Raw genomic sequence first — 24,521 nt, 5'->3', positions numbered from 1 at the left:
ACACATATAGCTGTACACAGGAACCAATGTTCCATGTATTATAGGTAAATACACACCTAAGTAAGTAGATACAGTGTTTGCATCCAAACATCAATTTCTCTCTTTTCCTCGTTATATATAAATTATTCTTTTGTCCTTTCTTGCACGCTGCTTTTTTTTCATTTTCTCTTGTTCATAACAGTCCCATTACCTGCTGCATCAATCTCCCGAAATAGAGCCGCTCGGCGAGCTGCTCCCCCGTGTGAGCTATATATCATTACCTCATGAAGAACAGGAGATCCTATTTGGTGCATGACGTGCCTTTATTCTGAGACATTCAGGGATCAGGGTGGGGAGTGTGTGTACAGTATATGTGTGTGTTCAGTGTATTGTGTGCTAGAGAAGAGTTTAATATATGCATACAGTAGAGGGGGATTATTCAGGGGCATGCTAAATGAAATTGACATTTGTAATTCTCCAGTGGTGAACAATACTGAAGAACATTGCCCATGGGGGGGGGGGGGACGGACGGACGGACGGACCACAAAAGCCCTATGAGCGAGTGATACCCAGGACACGGACCCTTCTTGTAGCCCCGCCTTTCTGTGCACGTCACATCTGTTATCGTTTAGTCTGCAGAACAGACATGTCAATTACTACTTTTTTATATTTAAGTATTAAGTGACATGCTTTGTGCCATATTTTAGAGGTATTTACCAAACAAGGGGACCCACAAAAAAAAAACAGTGGCGACTCAGCCAAAAAGTTGCACTCTAACCCTAACCCTAACCCTAACCCAAACTGCACAGAATACAGCCGACGGCCAACCACCACTAGGAGGAAATAACTCTCCATGCCAGCAGGCAGCGGTAGACTGTAATCGTCAAATTGTTGTTATGATACGAGACGAGCATGATTTTATTTCTGTCGCAATAAACTCGGGCGGCAATCGTTCCACCGACGATCTCCTTGGTGTGTCCGGGCCTTAAAAGCCCCCCTGGTGGTCTTCAGCCCGGGACTATCCTTTGTTGATCTGGCTACACTTATTGGTGGAAACAGAGAGTCAGATTCACTTCTGTCAATAAAGTGATTCTCCCTCCTTGTTGGACAGTAGTCCTGTTAAATCTCCTCATCGAGCTATGATTGAGCTCGGGTACACTGTACCTGTAAACATACTGAATGCGTCTTCATGCTACAGAAACGAACATGTGTGCAAAGAGTAAACAGGGTTGTATTTGACGATTGTCCTCTCAGAGAGACAGAGCGCTAAAAAAAGGACACAGATACAGCGTTTTGGCAGCCGGTGGATTTGGGGTCTTAATCCGACACAGGCAGAACAGCCAGGTCTTCATAAGGGCTCTTTTCATGAAACTGTGAGGCCTGGTGCTTTCTGGAGCCTGGGGTGCAGGGACAAGACCCCCCCCCCCACAACTCTCCTTCCCCTTCCTTCTCACCCTCCATCCCCCCCAAAACCCCCCATCCAGACCCCTAGTCATCCTCCTTCCACCCCTTTGTGGGTCTTTTCCACTTTGATTTCATGTTTGCCCATCTCGCCGCTCTGAGACGGGGGCGAGCAGAGACATTCCACAAAAGACCCCATGAGACGCAGCCCCCCCTCCGCTTCCTGCACCCACACATAAATACATAATAACACACACACATACACACACACACACACACACACACACACACACACACACACGTAGAGGTAAATGCATGTAAGGACACAAACACACACCACAAAACCTCTACATTTCCCGTACGCTCACCTAAAACTCTCGGAGAGGAAAGTAAAGCTTGTGCTAGTTTGCTTCAAACAAAGGATTCATTCTGTTTCGGTTCTGGTTCTAACGTTGTTCAGGGCAATTTCCAGAGTGCTTCCAATCGATGTACCTCTTTTGTGTCGGTCTGTATTTTGTTGCGTTTCTCAGGTTGGTGGTGTTATACGAGTAAAACCCAACGAACCCAACCCTGTCACCACTCCCAGGCTGATGACAAAACTTTCCAGACAACTAAACCATACGTGGGTCCCATCAGCTGTTCCCCCCGCCCCCCACCCCGACTGGGGGTCCTGGGGTGTTCCCCTTGGGAGCCCCAGAGCTCTGGGTGTTAGTGTTGCCACTGGGGGCTTTATAGACTCCCTACTGAGAGCATCTCCTTAGAACGCACAATGGGGGCCATTTATCCCCTGGGTGACCATGCTGACCCCCTAAACTCACTCCCCTAAATCCGCCGGGCATGGACTGGCGGCTCCTTTCAGGGAGCCTTTCACAAGGCCTCACAAAGCACCCTGGCCCATGGGCAGAGTCTCCCCTGAAATGCATCACTTATTACACACATAGAGGATGAAGAACACGTTTTGTGTCCTCGCCTCAGATCAAAGACGTTTATGGGAAAAAATCAACAATTAAGAATAAATGAGATATTTAATGAGAGTTAGGAGAAGGAAAACTCTGCAATGATCATTCCTTGTTTAGGATGTAAGCAAAAAGCCACATTGCATTTGAGATTTTTGCAGAAATAGCAATGACCTGTGCAATCTTGCAATCGTTTTTTGGGGGGTTGGGGGGGCATGCTACATTCCCCCACCCCCAAAAGATTCATCTATTTCACTCTTTTTAGAGATCAATCAATCAAGACATGTTCTTTATCGATCCAAAACTTGAAAATTGTGAAAGTTTCCTTTATAAAAGGCCGCCCAGCAGGATAAAACTGCTAATATTTAATAAAAAGAGATATAATGGTAGTTTGGTTATTTGCTGTTTTATAGTGTCATTGCATTTGGGCAGAAAACAGCAACAACCATTGTAAGGTTCTATGTTTTTTTTAAATTTGTTTAAACATGCCAAAGTTTCAAAATGAGGCGATTATTTGCATCACTTATGTAAAGAAAGATGTACGTGTAATTTGACCACACCTGGGACATTTGGATATATTAACATAATACAGACTGTCCAGCAGAAAAACCATGAGTTAAGTACAACAATAAAGAATTCAAGAGATTTAATGGTAGTTAAGCTACGCTTGGTTATTGTTTTTTTGCAGAAAATATCAATGACCAATCCATCGTTTTTAGTCCAACATGAAGAACAGGTGTTCCTCTTTACACTCCTCTTCCAATCCACAGTGAGGTCAATGTACCGACACACACACACATTCACCCCGCTGATGCGCGCACACACACACACACACACACAAGAGAATCTGACCGCTCCCATCGAAGGAGGAGTAGAAACATTTTCTATCCTCGGCCCCTTCTTTTGCTGCCTCCTCTGATCCTGTGTGCTCTCCCCCGTCCCCCTAACCTTGTTCTCTCTCTTTTCAAACACATCTCCCTCTTTTCAGCCTCACTTCCTTTCCCAGTTTGTATTGTTGTTGTTGTTGTTTCTTGCCCCCATTCCTCCTCTCGCTTTCACTCAGCACTTTTAATCCCACCCACTATTTTCTCCTCTTGCCACGGTGTGGAGGCGCCATTTCAATTTGATGGGGTTTTTTTTGTGCATGATAGTGTGTGTGTGTGTGTGTGTGTGTGTGTGTGTGTGTGTGTGTGTGTGTGTGTGTATGAAATAGGGGAGGGGCAAGAAAAGGAGAAGAAGAATGAGGTTAATATATGTGTGTATTTTGTGAGAGACTGTGTGTTTTTTGCATGTGTGTGTCTGAAAGTGTGTACCAATGCATGCGTGTCTTTGTGCATGTGATGGCGATGCAGTAAAGGGCTTAACCCTCCACTTTAGTTTATGCATGTATCCTTTTGGGGACCCCCGCTGCAAGGAAGAGGCTTCCTTTCATTCTTTCTTTTTTTTTTTTTTGTGTGTGTTGCATTCCAATGCATCCCATACACTCTGGAAGACCCCGTTAAATGTGAAGAAAAAAAGGCCGAGTGCTATAAGTGAGTGATAGGCATCTCTGTTGTGGAGCCATAGCATTCCTTTGTTCAGGCTTTTATTTATTGGGACTTTTTTTTTTTTTTTTTCAGCCTTCAGGGACAAAAAATCCAAACATTTGAGAATTCAGCATGAAGAAAGAACCCCCACTTCTCATTGCTAACAACAAAGTGAGCATCTTAATGTGATGAAGCAACAAATATTGGTAGATAATAAACACAGTTCTACAACATTTCTAATGGTGTTTCTGCGTATTTGACTTTATATCAGAGCTACGTGTACTTGGACATGTTTACAGTTTCAACAAGAGAGCGAGGGAAAACAGATGGGCAAACAGTAAACAATCATTTCATTACATGCATGATGATTGCACTGGTCGTGCACCAGTAGTGCAATATAACCATCATCACCCTGACTTCTTGCAGCAATTTTGGCTCTTGGTGATATACATGTTCAGACAAATGAAGCATTTAGCTTGCCGGCTAGCCTGGCTGATGTGACAGATTGACTGACACATAATGGAACCAAATCTTCAAATAATCAGCAGGTTAGTAAAGTGAAGTCAGAATAACAGATTTTTTTGGCCTCTCTGAAAAACGTTTATTTAATAAAAACACAATATGAACACAGATGTCTTCTACAGTAAGTGAGTACATGCTTTCAAATGTATTACCAGAAACATGCAGGAACATTTGAAACTTCAGCAAAATTGACATCCTCTCTGGAGCATGTTGACCAAACCCGGAAAATTAAATAATCTCGTTAACTGAAAATAATCTCAATACTTTCCAGCACATGTGGTCAAAAGAAATCTGCATGAATGTAAGTTATTCGTAAGGCAAAAATAATAATTTGGTCATGCACAACCAATAGTTATGTGTATATGTCTATAGCAACATTTTAAAGGTGAAATATGTGGAATGTTTACACTAAAATACCTAAATTAATAAAAAAACTGACTAAACCTGTTATATATTTTTTTGTTGTGGAGTACTTACATTTCCTTAAATATTTCCAGCAGTTATCAAAGCTAGAGAAATCCTTAATTTTATAGTTGAAACAGTGTCTTTAGTGGCCGCCATGACAGACATGACATGTTTATTGTTGTCATGGAAACACCAGCTGTTACCTCACAGGATGATACACAAGGAAGTGGGAATCGCGACTGAAAGTTGCTGTACGTGCTGCTGTGATAAAAACTAGGGCTGGGCACGTTAACGCGTTATTTTCACGTTAACTCATTAATTAATTGTCGCCGACAATTATTTTATCTCGCATTAACGCAGTTTTTATTATTTATTTTCTGATTGTAAAAGTCTGTGGCTCACTGGCTTTTATTTTATAAAATTCCATCGCGAGCGAGCCTAGTATGCCGCTTCCTGCTGCGCATGTCTGCTGCGGCGCTCACAGGAAAGAGGAAACAGTGCTGCTGGCATGGCGACTTTCTCGCTAAATATGGCGACTTTCCAAACCGCCTTGGCGACTTTTTTTGTCAACAGCTACTAGCGACAAATCTAGCGACTTTTTCTGGTGTTATTGGAGACTTTTTTGGTGTAAGAAACTGACGTGAAAGCACGTATTGCTCTGCAGTCACTGTCCTCAACGAGCAGCGGGTGCAGCCGTGAGACCCTCCCCCTTCCAAAAGCACTCACAAGCTGTCAGTGTAGCCTCGAGCAGCAGACCCAGCTGCAGTCAGCGAGGACACCCACACACACTCTGCGTCCAGACAATGCAATAAGCTTTAGTTTTGTATTTATTTTCTTTGATTACATTGTTTAAGTTGAGAAGTACATTTACAATAAAAGTGCGCTATACACTACTTCTGAATTCATTATTGGATTTTGCGTATAACAATGCAATTAGTCGTGATTAATCACAGGAACTCATGCGATTAACACGATTAAAACTTTCAATCGTTGCCCAGCCCTAATAAAAACGTCATGTAAGTTATACTTGGATACATTAGCTCGTCTGTAAACTCATCTCTTCCTCTTCAGGGTCAAGGTTCACCATCACCCTCTGCAGCAGTTTGACTTTGACAAGTTAACGTTAAAGTCAGTGAATAGTAAAACAAAGCAGAAAGATTGGCTTTTCCCATAAAATTATACAGGAAGGTGTGGGGTGGAGTGGGGGTTGTGATCTGTTTAGTTTCCAAAGTGAATGAAAGCAAAGTTCGGCATTTTCACTTTGAACGATTGTTTTTGTCTCCACCGGTCTCTGAAAAAGCTTGTTGAGACGTAACGTTTGGTTTAGTCAGACGAACCGCAGAGCACGTTACTCTAAACAAAACGCCGCCACGAGAAACAAGCTGCCAGCTTCCACACGACGGCAGACACATGGAGACTTGTAAACAGGAGATCATGCCCCACAAAGGCAGAGAAATGACAACAACAGTCAGACGCCAATAAACACATACTTCTGCCAGATCGTGAGTATTGGTATGTTTCTTCAAATCCTTTAATAAAACTTAAAGAGACAGTTCGAATAGGTTTCTTTGTGCCACAAAACAACAAAAACACTGGCATGTAACGGTTGCACAACTCCTTTTAAAAAAGCGATAATAGATAAAGTCAAGAAGAGCTGCCTGTCAAGATGTATCCCAACTTCAACAACACTTAACCCTAAAGGTTACTGATATTTAGCTGCTGACTTTGAGGTTAGCCTTTATAACAAACAGAGTGTAACATTGGTGAAGACTTATCAAGGTTCAGGTCCGACACTGTGTGTTCCTTGCCCTGACCCAGGGAGTGCCTGTTAATTGTTCGTCCATGTGGCCGTGCCTGTGCGTGCCCTGACCTGACCCCCGGGGGGGGGGGGATAACGGGTACACAAGGGTCAAGCATGTCTGGAGTGCAGAGTATGTGCCAGCAGGTTGTTGCTGTGTGAAGTCCTTTTGGGGTGTGGAGGGGAAAGAAGGCAGGTGGAGAGTCAAAGGGTTAAACCAGAACAGGTTGAGAAGAGTGTAGGCATGCATGTGCCACAAGTCGGGGCCGGATTGCAAAGTGAGTGAAGTCCAAAGAGTCGGGCCAGGTCTGGCTGAACGTGTGTGGCTGCACATTACTGCACGACATGAGGTCAGGGTTAAAAAGACACGGTTGTTTTAACCCTGTGAAATTAAACGTAAACCCTTAAGGTCTAATCCAGGGTTTTCCAAAAACGCAAGCATATGTCACACCACATGATCCTTCGGTATGGCCAGCACACCTGCAGGATTACTGAGGAGGGGAGAAGAGTTTTTTGGAGACTGGGTTCAATAAATCAGGACTTTGAATTGCACCTGCAACCAAATGTTGTTCCTACCACATATGTTGCCTGTTTCCAACAGCTTAATAGCAACGCAGCGACCAAATACTGCTTCATGTTGCTTACAATTGTAGGCTTTGTGTTCTCAAATTGTGTGTGAAATCTGACTTTGGACGTACCAACCCAAAGGTAGAGTCAGGAGCATTGTTTGTTGTGACTTGTAGGCGCTTCCTCCTGGGCTCATAACCTCCAGAACGCAGACTGTAGGTTTACTGCTTGTACCAACACTGCAGGCTACGCCTTGCTAGCACAAGCTAACCATCGGTGTTTGACACCTGCCTGTCCAACAGAGAGCAGTCCAACGCTGCATCTGTGGGTGAAAGCCAACGTCTGTCACATTCACAGACCGAGAAGAGATGATTCAGTAATTTTACTTACTGAAGCTAAGCTACTGACTCTATTTTGAAGCGAAGGATGGATGAGTCTTCTGATTTTAGAACTTTAAAAAGAAAGCAGATATTATATATTGTGGGGCGTGGGTGGCATGGTGTTTGGCGATCGCGCTTCAGGTAAAGAGGCTCTGGTCCTCCAGCAGGGCGGCTCGGGTTTGAATCAGACCTGTGGTTCCTTTTCCACATGTCATTGCCCACTCGTTCTCTCCCCGATTTCTGACTCTGTCCGCTGTCCTGTCTCTAGATGGAGGCACAGGAAACCCAAAAATTAATCTTTAAAAAAAAATATATATACTTTGTGATATTTAGACGTTTCTGTAAAACAACGTAAAGCAACGCAGCCAGCAGACAGTAATCATCCATTGTGTGGTAATAAACAACTTAAAGGGAAGGGAAAGGATGCAGGGGATCACAGTATTCGTCCATGATGGGCCTGGCTTCACAAAACCTACCGATAACACCGGGTATAATGTCTAATGAGTTTCTATGATTACCACTTTCATAACCAGTTTTGGAGCATTTCCATATTCCTGTGGGTAAGTGCATTAACATGAAATGGACTAGTGCAGAGCAGCAGCCTTTTTAGCTACAACGTCATGAAATATCCATCTTCATCATGTGAATCAGAAGTCATACTCTAGAGCCTCGCCCTCAGTAGACTTTCTGCATTGACAATAATTTTTCCACATTTCTGTCTAATGTACCCCAACTCCTTTTCCAAGAATCCCAAAGATGCTGAAGATATTTATACAGAACCTTGGATCTCTTTGCCTTTGCACCGCCGACATTTCACATAGAACAGGAGCACTGTTTGGCTCACGTTAGCGTCGAACCTTTGGCCTTGTTGTTACAACCTCTTCAGATGTCGAGAGAACAGTGGGAGTAGGAGAAGGCTGTGTTCGCTCATTTTCTGCATCAGTTGGCCAAAAAAAATCTGGAACGGGGAATTCATCTCATCCAATTAAGTGCAGGGGCTATCGTCTCATTCTTTGCGTTTGAAGCGCTGTATAAAACATAGACGTGGTGTCAGTGACATCACCCATTGGGTCCTGAAGAGGCATTATGCAGCCAAGCGATGGCAAATGCCAAATTGGAAATGCTATCTCAGCCTAACTTTTAATCAGTCTAGTAACAGGCAAAGGGGTGGAGCTGAGGCGGGCCTTAAGCCTCCTGACAAATAGCTACACTGTGCCCACCTGTCAGTCAAATCAGCCGCACCAATTTTATTTATTTCTGCTGGAAAAATTGCCATTTCAATATGGGACCTCAGGAGGATTCATTGGCTTTTGCAACCAGCCTCAAGTGGACATTCAAGTAAATACAGTTTTCTGCACTAGCTTAATTTTTCAACACTCTTGTTATGGATCATAACTGCTGAGGTGAAAAGGTTTAGAAGCTGTCACTCCAAGCTGCATCGATTAATGATATTTAATCTATTGATAACTGAAATCACATTCAGCTTTAGTAGAGCATTGGTTGATATGCTTATTTTGTTTATAAAAAAAACCCTCAGAAACAAGTGAAATCTATCGCAGACTCCCTGCAGCAGTCGTCTTCGCTCCGCTTTCCCCTCGGGAGGATGAGAATGAAGGTGAAGGAGGCGGGGGAACTCCCTCTCCTCCCCTTGTAAAATCACAATTTCCCCTCCTACTTGAAAGGATTTCTTAGATTTCTGGAAGCAATAGCACACATGCAATGCACACAGAGAATTACAAAGTCGCACACACACACACACACACACAGCATGAAGGTTAGGTACTTTTTTTAGACATACTAATAACAGACCTACACTCTACACTCTGATCTTCAAAGAGACTGAAGAGGAGAGGAGAATGAGGCTATACCGAGGAGCCCATTGAGTGAGCTATTGGCACGTTTCATCCCACTTAGCCTGTAAAAAGGAACACTTTAATATTTACAAATTGCAGTAAAACGGCATGCAGCGCGAGGCCAGAGCCAATTCACTTCTGCAAACATTAAAAGTCTAAGTGAGGGGAGTTAATTTACTGGCAAAGAATGCAATAAATAAAAACAGCTTTTACAGTGTCATTTTAGCGGCTCGTAAAGAAGGAAAAGTTTCCTTTCTTCATCTTCAAGTGCGAACTTAACAGAATTATAACCTTTGAAACTGCATTTGAAGCTTTATTGCCTTATCTTAAAGTGGTTGGAGGACTAATTCTTCCATTTTAACAGTAAATAGAGAGCTTTTTCGAGAGCCTGAGAGGTTTGCGGTTTACTGTTGCTGCTTTGGATCAGTCCTTTTTATTTTACATATTATTTACAAGATGGCTAAAGTTGACGAACTACTCTTGTTACCGTGTTTATTTTACATAAAATATCGGAGTTCCACATTTTCTACAAAACTTTATTGTCTGTATATTCAGTCATGGGAAGTGCTAGTGCTCATTTAGCTGCCGCTGAACCTCAGATAATGTTTACAAGGGGCGTAATAAAGCTGTCTTCAATGGCAGTCTCCTATTTCATATTTCGTAGCAGATGATATAAATGCAACTGGAGCATCTCGAGAATTTTGGCAGGGCAGTATTTCCTTCAGGAAACAATGTCCTGACTGAGCTCAGCTGCCACTCGGGGCCCCCTGTGGTTTGCAGGGCACCAGAAGGGGCCGTATTTACCAAAGATACAACATGCATGACTTTATGGGAAGGAATTAGATCATATAATGCATCCAAAGACCTTTGATGTGGTTCTAGAGAAAATAATCAAACAGAAAATCTATAAGAAATGTGTAATTGCTGTAATGACAGAGTGAAAGGGAATCAGGATCTGATCTAAACTTCTTCATGGGGAATAAATCCATGAAAGACTTGCAATGGTCATAAAATGAACTAAGCAGCAACAGCCAGTGTTCAAAGATGAAGCCAATGTGACAGTGCAAAAAAAACTGCAGTTCCTTAAGTGTCCTCTTGAGGCTGCTGCCAAAAGTCCAAGATGTCCCATTAGGTCCCATGTTAAAAAATATATTTTTTTACAGCAGTAATTAATGTGTTTACAGCCAGGTCAGCCATGACTGAAAAGCTGATGTCTTTATTGGCCCGCGATAATTATCGTAATCGTTTAATCGCCCAGGTCTGCTTCCTACTCAAAATCTTCTTGTGATCAAACTTTGCTTTGGTCGTTGGCAGTTGAGGTTGTCGTACAGGACATGTTCCCAATTATTATAATTTTTTTGCTAAAATGTGTTCCATAGGGAACAGAGGTCAGTGCATGCGCCCCACTTACGGAGGCAGTATAGTCCTCAGGTTCAAAGAAGACCTGTGGCTCCTTTCCCACAAGTCATTCCCCACTCTCTCTCTCTCTCCCTGATTTCGACTCTACGGTCCTATCTCTGTAATAAATGCATAAAAAACCTAAAACAATTTTTTTTTTGTTCCATAAAACCACACAGTCATGTTGCTAAGGTTGAAATAAGGTTAAATAAAAATGTGTCTCCATTTGCTTAATTGCCATTGCCATAATTGTCATTTCACTTAATGCTCATTGTTTGGATCAAACAGTGAAGTTGATGGGATCACACAGACAGACAGAGAGACAGACGCTCCTACGGTAAGTCGTCATTAAGCAGATTAATGAGTCGTGCCTTTTTGGCACTCGTCCTAATATTTGGATCTAATGAGCTGAGCCACCACTCAAACTCCCATCAATCCGTATTTGTATAGTGGCAATTAACAAATGCTATCCCAAGACACTTTGCAAAAAGAGCAAGGCTAGACTGAACTCTTTACAGAGTTACATTATTTACAGAGACCCAACATGAATCCACTTTTGAGCAATTGAGCAAAGTAACAGTGGCAAGTAAAAACTGTCTTAAAAGGCAGAAACCTCGAGCAGAACCAGACACTCATGCTGAAGAGCAAGCTATTGGGATTGTGTTGGGCTTAAGAAAGGAGATATGGGTAGAGACAAACAAGCAGAAACAAGAACAGCAACAATAAATACAATGACTACAAGGCCAGTCATGATGATAAAAGTGTGTGTAATATTAACAGAAAAAGCAAAGTATGCTGATCAGACTAATATTAACATTAACAACTATAATGACAGACTAAAAGGATGATAACAATGGGGGGTGGACTGATGATGTTAATTAAAGCAGTAGGAAACTTAAATCTTGTCAGTTTCTAGATATCTCCCTCATTGACGCCATCTCAAAATCTCAGAACATTCTGTCAAAACAAGCCAAGGCATTAACCACGGCTCCATTTCCTCTTCCACATTCATCGAGGAAACGAGCGTGTTTAATGGAGATCTAGTCTGCTGATTACAGAATCCTGCGGTGCACAACATCCCTTCCCTCCAAAGGAAAAATATGCTGTGAGTCACAAGAGGTGAGAAAAGACAAACAATAACAACCGGCGCCTTGTACTCGCGAACAACACAAGGGGAAGCTTATTGCACCCTGCAGGGAGCTGGGCTAATGCAATGAACTGCTTCAGTCATTCAAGACAACCTTCCCAAAGACACCAACAATTTAAACTGCATGTTATGACCTTCAGTTTGATTTCTGAAGCAAATGTAGGTGTTTAACTTTAGTGAAACGTGTGAGGGTTAGCCGAGAGCTTGAAGCCATGCTGCGTTGTAGCTGAAGGCGGGCCCACAGCCTGTAAGAAAAAAAAAGCATCAAACCACAGACAGAGCCTGAAAAGAACTCCTAAAGTACCAGCATCAATTACCACCATTACTGCACATTACCCAGGCTCTTATTCTCTTCCTGTGTGTGTGTCCTCGCACTCGTACAAGCTGGGCGCACAACTGCACCTCGGGCTACCCAGGAGAGGAGTGTGTATACAAACTCCTGCACACACATGCCCATTTGTGTGTGTGTGTGTGTGTGTGTGTGTGTGTGTGTGTGTCGCCGGGTAATATATCATCACAGCCTGAATAGACCCCCAAGCCAGGAGTTAATGAAGTGAAATGAGACTTATTAGCCAAAAACCTTTAAAGTCACTGACAGGTGAATGTTGGGGAAATAAAGATGGCCTGAAATTATTAATGACCACGGAGGTGTAGGTGCACAAAGGGAGTGCGAGCACAGGCACAGTCCACACAATTTACATATTTTATACCTAAGGAAAAGTAAAGAGACAATAAAAACAAAGGTTTTGAGCTTTATAATCCTTCAACATTTGCTAATTTGCCTGTCTAAGACTAAAAGGCTCAAGCTGGGACACAAAATGAGTCTGTCCTTTTCCTTGTTTTTGAGCGAGGGATTACATTCTGCCCCCTTTTTGCCCTACAGTGGATTAACACTGACACTATCATATGATCCACGAGGTGCACATTTCTCGATGGCTTTATTTTTCCGAGGCAAGCGCACCGCCAAGGTCAGCTAAGCCAGGTAACGTTCAGACTAATTGGACAGGAATGACAAGGTATCGGGGCTGATTACTGCCACTCCTCATCAAGTAATGGCGACTCAACAGGGGACCGGCTCTAGCTGACGTGCAGCACATGATTGAGTGTACAGAAGTTGGTGGGGGTTGAAAGCGCATGCTGGCCGAGGCCTATCCAGGGTCATCCAGCGAACAGCGACGTATTTCTCATCACTGTCAGATATTGGGAGGCAGCCCCGACATTTGGTGTAGGCTTGGTATGCCAGACTTCTGCTTGGCCTTCAAACAGTTGGACGGATGTTTGTGCATTTTGTGTGCAATTGAGTAGAGTAGAGGAGGGTGCCAATTTTTAAGGTATTGCCATGTTTATCCCATGCTTCTGTTGTGGAGTACCAAAGTTCATGGCATCAACCGACGAAGATAAATTAAAAGATCAGGTTTCACCCCCCACCTCCCTGCAGACCCCAGAGTTGACCCTGTTCACTAAAGATGCTTTGAAGCCTGATACATCTGGTTGCCTTTGACTGAGAGACACAAAGAGGCAGAGGTGTTCGGTTTGGACTTGCCCTTTCTTTGGCCCGGGCCTTAACCTTGTATTGACCCAGCTGGCGTTTGTTCAAGGGGTCATCAAGACTGAACCACTTGTTTCGCCAAAGGCCAGAGACCTGAGGACCTCAGGGTACAGAGCCATCTCTTGAGTCTGCCAACTTTTGTTAACTCTCATATTCTTAGACTGGATCGTGAAGTCAGGGTTTGCTGGAAGGGAAATTAGACTTGACAGCATCAGGCTTCTAACTAGATGGGACAGATGACCTTGCTTATAGCAAACATTGTCATGATTGATTGGCCTTTGCCATGTATAGCGTCCAAAATAAGTGACACCAAAACTTCTAGGGTATTACCTCTTGTTTTTGCCTCGCAGCTCCTCGGTCTTTGTGGTTAATTTGTATTTACGTTGAATATCATGTAGCATAACTTTCTCTTACGGTTTCACTCCGTTCACAATCAGAATTTTTTCTTTGATGTCCACCTATTCAGTATGAATTGGGGCAACATTTGCCCTTTAGAAATGATTCAATTTAATTCAGGAAATGAAAAATCTAAGACACAGGAAGACTAAGCTTTTCCCAGCGCCATCTCTTCAAATTCCCATCCCTCTCAGACAATAACCAAGCCTTACCTTTTGCACACTAACTTTCCATTATAATAAATGATTCAGCTGCACTCACAAATAACTCACTTAGTGGCAGAAATTGGGCTGAGAGCTGACCTAGATTTACGTCGACCCTTCCTTTCTCCACTTTTCTCTCCCATTTCTTCAGGAAGTGGAGGATGTGAACAAGGTGGAATGTGATGTTCGCAAAGCCGCAGAACTGGGCGCGAGGTGAGATGTGAAGAGTTGCCATGAGGAAACCATTGTCTGGACAGGAGCAGACGGAGGGAACATGGGAACTTTGGTTTTGTCTGTTGGTTAGGCCAAACCCGTAGCCTCTAACTCGGGCCTTTAATCATACCGCAACAAGGAATTTGAGGGAATGTTGGGACATTTAGCAGTTGTCAAATGCTGGTATAGATCCATCCACGATGTCTGATCTGTCTAAGAGGTTAAGGTTGATTGGCTGCCTGGACAGTGGATCAGTCAGTCAGTTGTAGGGTTTGACAAGAGAATAATTTAGGATAGTTCAATACAGGATATGCTTAAACAAACTACTTTGAATGATAAGTTTTCCAATCAAATGGTCGCGCTAAAAGCCAAAGAAGTCAACTGTTACAGAGAGTTGAAAAAAATGTAGCAAAATGTGGTCAATTATTTTTTTTAACTCATTTGAACACACAACGAAGACATTGTAAATGTGACGGGGGGCGTAGGGGAGGGCTCAAGAAAGAAATTAAAATCGTGTCAACATCCTCAGCCTCGCACACATTGACAATCACTGCGTGAAGTAGGCATGATTGTTCAGTCGTGTTTCAGTGTTACATAATCGTTGGTGTTTTAGGGATTTTTAGACTAAACTAAACTATTTAGTTTAACTGAAGTTAATTCTACCACTATCTTATTGTCAACCACAACAATCAGCATTGATCATACCTACTCAGAACTTTAAAGACTACAAAAGGCACTTGGATTCACATTGTAAATCACACTGCAAAAAGAAGCCTAGGCATGTATACGTATATACAGTACAGCATATCCAGTTGATACTGAAGCCAGCATGCTAGCTACAGACCTCAATAGTTATTGTGTGGTTTATGTTGTCTGATTTGATAAGGTAATGTAAAAAGATAATCTAAAAATGTTGACAGGGTTTTTCTTATTCACCTAGGTCAAGTGCATTTGCCACTATCAACTACCAGCAACTACCATACATTTGCAAGGTCAGCAACTCCACGACCAAACCGAAGCAGACTAAAGAAATAAAGATTAAACAATCAAAGATTCTTCTATTGATTACCAATGTGACAGACACCTTACATTCATCACAGAGGACAGAAAAGAATAGAAGGAGGAACCATTTAATGTCCTGCTATACGTTCTGTGAGTTCAGTTTTATGGCCCTGCTGTCTCCATCTCTTGGGCTCACTATTGACCACTGTAGCCTGCAGGCAAAGGGGCACATATTGTAGATGTCTGGGTGGGAGTGAGCAGGGCAGGGGCTGGAGGGGCTTTGGGTAGAGTGTGTGAAATAGCATCCAGGCATGAAGCAATTGGGGAAATCAAGGTTGTTTCCATTCAGCTTCACTTGTTTAACTGATAGTGAAGTGATAAAAATTAGTCAGATCCCTTGACTGGTCTGAAATAATCAAACAAAGACTTTACCAATGGATGGAATATTAAGCAACAACAATTTCGGATAAGTTTCAGACATTCTAGAGATCAAGATTCTTTGATTGACTATCATATTTGTGTACTGAAATTGATAGGGTTTATTTGGTTATTGTTGAATAAAACAGGCATTTATTTTAAATTAACTGGTTATGGTGAAGTCATTGGACAAATAAAGCCTCAAAACATTTGAACCCTTTAAATGAAACTGCTGCAAAATCAGGCATTTTAGGCCAAAAGAAAAGAAAAACCCTGAAGGGAATCTGTTTTGCACATAAAATAATAAATAGATTAACCTTAAAAAACGTATCATCATTAGTTGCAAACAATAACTTGACATGATGATATGTGGACTCTTAAATGGCAGATCACTATTCAAAAAAGCCTTCTTCATTTGAGTAATGTATTATATTAATTGTATTGTTGTATGTGTGTGTGTGTGTGTGTGTTTGTGTGTGTGTGTGTGTGTGTGTGTGTGTGTGTGTGTGTGTGTGTGTGTGGAGGGGGGTAGGGGTACAGGGTTCGTATCTGAGAGTGGAAATGCTGAAATGTCAAATCGCTCACAGACATAGGACCAGGGAGAATGGCAGAGATAGTCTGTGTCGCTCTCTGTAAGCTTGTGTGAGCACAGACTAGGGGGGTGCCTGGTTCTCTCCAGACCCCTGGGACCAGGGAGGCTGCAGATAAGCCCACTAGCATCAGCACCCCTCATTCTGTTTCTGCCTGCTCATGTCAAACCACCGAGGTCCCCTGTACTGATAACCCCTCGCAGGAAAAGAACCTTTCATGTTGGATGTCTGAGCTGTTCACTATACCACATACGTCCATGCGATTCCATTTATTAACGCAGGAAATTCATTGCATGCAGCCTGTTCTGCCACCTCCAACTCCAGACTGCATAAATCCTTAAAGACAGGCCACACCAGGAGAGGGAGAGAGTTAGCTAGGTGGCGTGAAACAGTAGCTAAGAGGGAGCATGGCCTGAGGCTGCGGGTCAGAGTTCTCCTGAGGTCATTTAGAGCTAATTTGACTAGCAGATCCAGAAAGAAAGGGAGGGAGAGGGGGAGAAAAAAAGTCTGGGGAGGATGAGAATGAACGAGAGAGACAGCTAGACAACCTCCGGAGCCATCGATACAGCCCCCAGGTCTCTTTGATCTATCACTGCCTGCTTCCTGAAGTAAACATTGGCTAATTGTCTGGATCAGCTTGAGATGCTTATCTGCGTTCGCCTGTCTGTTCCCTCCAACGCTCTGGTATGTTTCTTTAGCGATACAGAGGAGGCCGAGCTTGTCAGTCCCTATCAGATTCCTGGAGGTAACCCAACATTTAACTGCTTCAATCCACCATCCGGCCAGGTTTGACCCCAACGCATATCTCCTGACCTTTTAATCCAGCAAGCGCCTCACAATTAATGCAAACCTGATAAAGAACAAGTAACACAGGCTTTTTTAGAAACACATTTAATTGTGCTGTTAACTTATCTTTTAATTGCCTGGTAACTTACTTGAAAATAAGTTGGCTTTATTTCTAAAGTTTTTCTTCCAGTGAACATGTACCTTTTATTGTATTGTTAAAAGAGTTGTACTGATACCAACACCAGTAGCAGGATTGGGCTCCAATATTACCTAAAATGCAGAATCAGCTTTTGGTGAAGAATGCCAGTCACAAATGACAACAGTGTGGTGCTAGCAAAGTGAAATATTAGTCAAAAATATCAAAACGTCCACCATCAATGATTTTTAACCAATGTTATGTATTTTTTTAGAAGACTATCTGAGTGGTTTTCCTTATCAGCCAATATTTAGGTATCAGTATCAGTGTATGCATGGATGGCTGGTTTAAATGGACTAACAGAGCTAAGCCCTCCCTTTGTCAAACAATGAAGATGGAGAAAAATATTTCTGAAATAACTTAAAAACAGATTGTTTTAAACGCTGGTAGAACTAGGTAGATCCTAATGGTTACGTTATGTCGTTAAATGGGCTATTTTTATACAGCCCAAGCAGTGCAGCATTCTCTTTCATTCACTTCCTGAATATAAATGGTTGACAGGTATCATGGCTTGGTTTTCTGATTTGGGCCGAATCCATTAAGCCCACAGACCAACAAAATTTCACCAAATTAAACTGTTGAGTTACAGACTGTAGAGAGGCTAAGAAACTAACTTATCAACGCTTAACTAAAAAAGAAACAATTCTACTCAAACATGTTAGATGAGGTACTTTCTAAAGTTTAAATTACAGCTATTTGGATGCTAATTAATGTTAGCAGCAAGCTAACAAAGTACAATGGACATCCCAGTCCAGAGAATAAACCACCAGCCAATTCCAAATACTGCTTAGCATCAGTATTAGTATCAGTAGCCTATTGGATCAGAATCAGGAATCTGGTACGGACGTCTGTCAATGGAATATTTTAATAATTCCTCTATTTTTTCAGTGGTTTCAGATTTTTATAAAGTTGAATTATCTCTTTTGTCTCTACGTATTCCAGCCATTCATAACAGCTTTTTGTAATTTAAACTAATAGAGGAGAAGGGTAAGAAGATAAAGACAGAGGCAGATTATTGGAGGGTGAGCCTTTGAAGTTGAACTTTTGGTATCCAAGAGGTGGTGACTGGGAGGCGGGGATGACAATATCCCCCTTCAGAGCTTTCCTGGCATAAATATTGGTTCTGATGTTGTAATGGAGTTTTCCTCATGACCCTCCTTCTCTAGACACAGAGCCCTTCATGTGGATTCTGCTTCCCCTCCTCTTCACCCTGAGCCCGCAGAGATCAGACACTGGGGGTCTCCAGGGGGAGATAGCTCATCCAGTGATGACGCTACTCACTACAAGCCTGATTGGCTTTAGTGATGCCTTGGGGGAAGCTGGGGCCAGATAGAAGAGATACATCAATAAGCTACAGCTACTGGGGCTACTGGGAAGCCATTACTCCCTTGATGTTGGAATAACTGGTTTCATGCAGATGGTTGCTGAGGATGTGGTGCTGAGATTTACGCTGGCAGCTGCATAAAGATACAAGCCTGCTGTTTTAATTTGTATGTTTTTCATCTTGCCTCTATATTGTTTTAATAGCCTTTAGCATCTTTATGAACAGCACCGAGTCCTTTCAATTTTATATGCGACAAAGGCAACAGCCCTGCAATGCAGCTGGTTATATGTTCTGTGTACGCAATAAAGAGCAATAGAAAAAGCCAATTTAATTTACACAGCTGAGGGCGGAATTTGTTTGTGTTTTGATGTGGTGTGTCTGAATCTGATTGATCTCAAATCCAATCAGTGTTTTTTTTTATTCAAGCTTGTTTAAGATACATTTTTTAACAATCCCATAAAATCTAATTTACAATCCAATCATATCCTCAACGGCCTTTAAGGGAACTGGAAAAAAATGGATTTTCAATAGAAATATAAACACGCTAAGGGCTTGAGTCCACATACACTGACTTTTGCACTGCCAGCTCCCATTTATTATACAAAACCTGTATAATTTGGCATTTTCAGCACTCAGGGTCCTTAGCACAAAAATGCCCTCGGCGTCAGCTGTCATTTTTGCACTCACATCGCTCTTATTTGAAAATAGTTCTACTCATGAACACCCCTGTACTTGTCACTTCTCCCTCACTGACCAATCAAAACCAAGAAGGGGCGTTACTTCTGGTATCAATTTGTGAAACACAAGAGTTTTAGTTAATGACATAGCTTGTCATTTGTTTGATGTAATTTGTTCTTTGCCTTTACTTGAGAGGACAGTGGACAGAATTGGAAATCAGGGAGCGAGAGAGAGTTGGGAATAACATGCAGAAAAGGAGCCAAGGGTCAGACCCGATTTGGGCTGCAAGGATCACAACAGCCTCCGAACATGGGGCGCTACCCAACAGCCAGGCCATCCTCGCCCAAATTTGGGTGATTTTAAAGTGGTGTCTCCAAAAAAAAAAAAAAACTTAACTTACAATCATGTGAAATCTAATTTAAAATCCAATTTATGAGCCATTCTTCAGTCCTTTGTGAGATAAAGCCAGGACCAGTTGGTTTATTTACAGGATAACATGTTAATACGAGTGTGCATGCAAGTGTGTGCATTTGCCTCTGCAATGATTTGTATGCGTCTGTGTGTGACACAGAGGTACAGCCTTGCATCATGGACCAGTCTTCTATCTTGTAGAGGCATCATTCCACCTCGGGCCCAGGACTCCACTCTGTCACTCACCCTGACACATGGAGAGGCAGCGCCCTGCCCGCGGCGTACGGAGGGGATCACCACCCTGTCACTGTCTGTCACTCCGGCTTTGTCCCCTGTCGTGCCCCCACGCTGGCAGGTTGAGGGAAAAGAGGGGGGTTTCTCGTCATGAGAGGTGACAGACTGACAGGTGACAGGTGAAGCCAGCTAGACAGCCAGTGCAACAGACACCAAAATCCTCACTGCGTATCCCAGAGTGGCTCAGTATGTATGTGTGAATATGTGCCGGCTTACAAACACACACAGCAGCTTTGTTTAACACCACTGGGACGACATTAGAAGGTCATTTTTGGGGTTGAATTGACTCCCGTTGGGACCTGTTTTATGACCTCTTAAGCTGCAGGGGTATCAATCTAGTGTCAGAAATGGTAAAAGTGGATATTTTGGGAAAACCTTAACAATTTTGAATGCTGCACGGCCAAGGCACTGCCAAGTTGTCTTCCCCCAAGAGCCTTATTGCTTTAATGATCTTTCAAACTCAGTCACAGCAGCAAAGTTTCTTCCCAGGCTGAAAATCACTTTTCTGGTCTGCACTTTGCCTTCACCATTTCATCCTAAACCAAGGTTTTCTTTTTCACCTAAACGCTGGTTATTTTATTATTTCACTGCTTAGTGGATATTCAAAATTTCTAAACTTTTCTTTATACTTGTTTTCAGAGCACTTTTTTGGCTACTTAGCCTGTTTGTGACCATAGACCATTACATTTCAGTACAGTAGTCCATACTGCTGACTGGACTACTGTAATGTAAGTTTCTTCAAATATTTTGGGGAATTAAGACTTCTGATCTTTGCTATTTGCTTGATAAAATGTTGTCGCTGTAGAAATAAGCCTACCAAACATCCAGATTTCTAACTTAGGTTTTATTTAATCTCTACAGGTATTGGTGCAGACCCAAAACTTTAATTCTTTCCTCCTCCTCCTCCTCTTCTGAGTTCTGTATTTCTCTTTCAAAATTATGGAAATGTAATTTCATCAATTTATTTAATCCTGTGTTTCAAAGGAACTGTAGTCACTTGGTGAAAGTGCTAAATTAATCCTAGTGTCATCTGCATGTCGGCAATAAGCTTGAACCTAAAGTGGTCTACAAATTGAACCTTGGGGGACACCACATGTCAAGGTTTTCCACTGAAACTGCTGAAAGCACTTCTCCATTCAAAGTAACGGTTTGTAAAGTTTTGTCAGGTTGAAATCTTCTACAGACATGTACTTTACCTAGATAAAAATTCAGCAAAACAGCATCTCAACAACTCAAGAAAACACAATTTATCTTGCTTGATTTTTTCAAAAATCTAAGATTGAAAATTAAGTAAGAAGTTATTTGCTGGGCTGTCTCTTGGCCAGGCAGGAATGTAGCAGTGACTTCTTCTTATAGTTTTATCTCTGAGGTTTCCAGGGAAAGAAGAAGATATTCCTGGAAGTGCTTGCACCCAACCAAGAAATAAGACAGAGCTTCCCAAGCTGAGTAAGCAACTTCTGAAGAATTCACTTTATTTTTTTAATCTCGTCAATAGATGATGCTCGATAAGAGTGACCGGAAAATGTCTTAATTGAAAACTGTGACGAAACTGCACTGTGTGAGGCACAGATAAAATACAAGCCTCTTAGTACAGAGTAAGTTACATAAGAAACTTGCTTTTGAAACTTACTGAAATATGCATTAGCTGGCCCTGATATACTAACCCAGTAAAAACATTGAAAACACAACCGAAGGAGCTCAGCATGCAAACATATTGTAGAAACACAGATGCAAACACGCACGCGCACACACACACACACACACACACACACACACACACAAGCAAAGCAGAAGATCATCTTTTGATCAGTCTACCCACCAGGGTTAAAATACACCCACTGCACTCATGCTGCTGATGCTGTCAGATCTAGGCAAGGACTGAAAGTGTGAGTATACTTTTGATGTTGGAATAGACTTTGGCTTATATTCTTCTTCTTTTTTCGCACAAGAAAAGGCAAACACAAACCCCACAAGAGATGGTGCTACATATTTAGTTTAGGTTCTAATATTTATGAGCTCAGCAATAAAACTGTTTTGTTCTCAGACGAGTGGGAACGCTGAATAATTGCTGATAAAATATAAAGAGACATCGAGTTATTTATGTGCAACCGAATTACAGCCAACATATGTGCACAGTCCTATATGGGATTAGATTTACAGCTCTCTTTGTCACTCGATCGACTTTTAATGGCCATTATTGCTGCCGCTTGTGGTCCCAAATCGAGCATTAGACCTTCACTGTGGCTTGAATCTAACCCGATGCCAGAGGTTGCACCCAAATCATTCCATTTGACCTGGATCTCCCTTCCCATTACCCAACATTCCCTGTGGGGACAGTAGTGGTCCCCTAACACTTGAACTTTGACCCCAGCCCCATCAGGATTGGAGCCAATAACAGCTAGGGAGGTTTTATAGGCACCCAGGCTATCTGGATTGTCTCGCTTTTTTGTCTCAGAGGGGACATACAGTCATAATGATGCCCTGTGAGGTTTTGCTCTGAAATGTGATTTCGTTCTTATTACCTACAGTCATATTGTGCGAGGCTGCATTTGTCAGGAGGATGTATGGAGGGTAAACAACCTGCATCATCTCATTGGAGAAGACAATGCAGAACATTTAGAGAAGACTTGTCTTTAAAATGAGATTTTCTTTCCTTATACTCCTGCAGGGTTCAGCGGGTGTTCATATCCCAGTTGTAGGATTTACAGCATTACAGTCGTTCCAGTGCAGGTCAAGCCAGGTCAGTGTGTCACCAACCAGTATAATAATGTATAATTTAGTGCGCTATCACTCAGTAGAACCCTGTCTCTGCCAGAGAATTATGACTTATCAGGCTTTCAAAGTGAGTTTCTCCACATTTCAGCGCCAGGCTTGGTTCGATTGCTGTTCATTTCTATAAATCATTGAAGAGCACGATGATTCTTTTTCGACCTACATAGTTGCACACTATTTGGTTGTGATTCTTTTAACAATAGAAGAAGAAAAGTGCCATACATTAAGCATATAGTGCAGCCCTACAGTAAAAACAACATTAAACATTCTCTAGACAACACATGCACAGGAGTTATTCCCTCGGGCCTCTGAGAGAAGCTATACTTCTAAACTCGTAGGAAGCGACCTAGAGTAGTGGCACAGTTATAATAAACAAGGTCTGAGTTATTATGGCAAATACAGAGAACTCTAAATGGCGCAAAGCACAATAATGGTGCCAGTGTAGGTGTCTCGCTTTAGTGTATGTCTTTAGAGACATGCCTGAAGACACACAGAGTGTCCTGATGAATAAAAAGGCGAATAACTTTCTCAAACTTTGTATGCATTACTCTGTGATTTAACTCCCTGAATTATTTGGTGGAGTTTGGCAACTGCAAGCTGCTACTGTGCCTCCAAAACTCCCATTTCTAGACTCTTTGAATTAAAATATTCATCATCATCATCATCATCAACCTTTATTTGAGCCTTGAAAATCATTGAGGTTTCCCTCATTAACAATGATGTCGGGATACAAAAACAATATACAACATTTGCAACAATTAAGAACAGACACAATTTGTGTTTATAAAAAAACAATCACACATTAACGTGAAATAATTTGAGATAAATAACTCAATTTGTCTTTTTTCTTCGATTGTGGATGGTGGCTTGTACTTTGGATTGTATCTACAGAAACGTATACAGGGCCAGAAGAGGAGAGGAGAGTCAACAGATATCTTATGTAGAGGTGGCTCAGTGAGATTGAAGGTATAAATACCACAACTAAACCTAAGTTTGGGACCCTCCAAAACACACTCATGCTCGTGTACTCTGATATAATTATCTGGCAACCAGAATAATTCACTTCATTGTTAGTTTTTTTTTTTTTTTTTTTGTTCAGGAATGGTGGAGTGGAAAACAAATGCAGAAATGTCTGACACATTTGCAGAGAGGAATTAAATTAATGCACATTCACATTGATTTTTTGAATGAGAAATTAGAAGTTTGATACAATAGCTGGCTACTGTTAAAAAGGATTCAAGACTGGATATAAAGGGATGGAGGGAATTCAAAAGGAGAGAGACAAAAGAAAAGTTGTTTTCACTGTCTACTGAGTCCATGACAGGCCTGTGGGATTGGCAGAGATTGGTAGAAGAGCAGTACTTGAAAGCCAAGACAGGAGTTTAAGATGTTCATAGGAAGCTGTTGGTCCTCTCCTCTCCCCTCCTCTCTCCCCTCCTCTCCTGAGCCTCCCCAAGTCTTTTCAAGCTGCGGGCCTGCAGACACTTTTTCTTTTTCTCTCATCCCTCCAAGAGCCCTTACAAGTATGACAGGTACACGAGAAGAGAGAGAAACTGCAGAGGTGTAAGGAGAGGAGGAATACATGAGAAGGACTCCAGACAACTGAGAGAGAGAAAGTAGTCGAGACATTGCAAGATAGAAAGCTCCATGTATCTTATCTGGATTCATTTCAAAGGAGGAACCTTAGCTCACTGAAATGTCTCCAATGAAAAGGGATACACAAAACTTTTGTGGACCTCTACATCGGCAAAGCACAAA

This window comes from Labrus bergylta, chromosome 21 (assembly GCF_963930695.1).
Source record: "Labrus bergylta chromosome 21, fLabBer1.1, whole genome shotgun sequence".
Classification (NCBI taxonomy): Eukaryota; Metazoa; Chordata; class Actinopteri; order Labriformes; family Labridae; genus Labrus; species Labrus bergylta.
Note: the sequence above shows the minus strand (reverse complement) of the source record.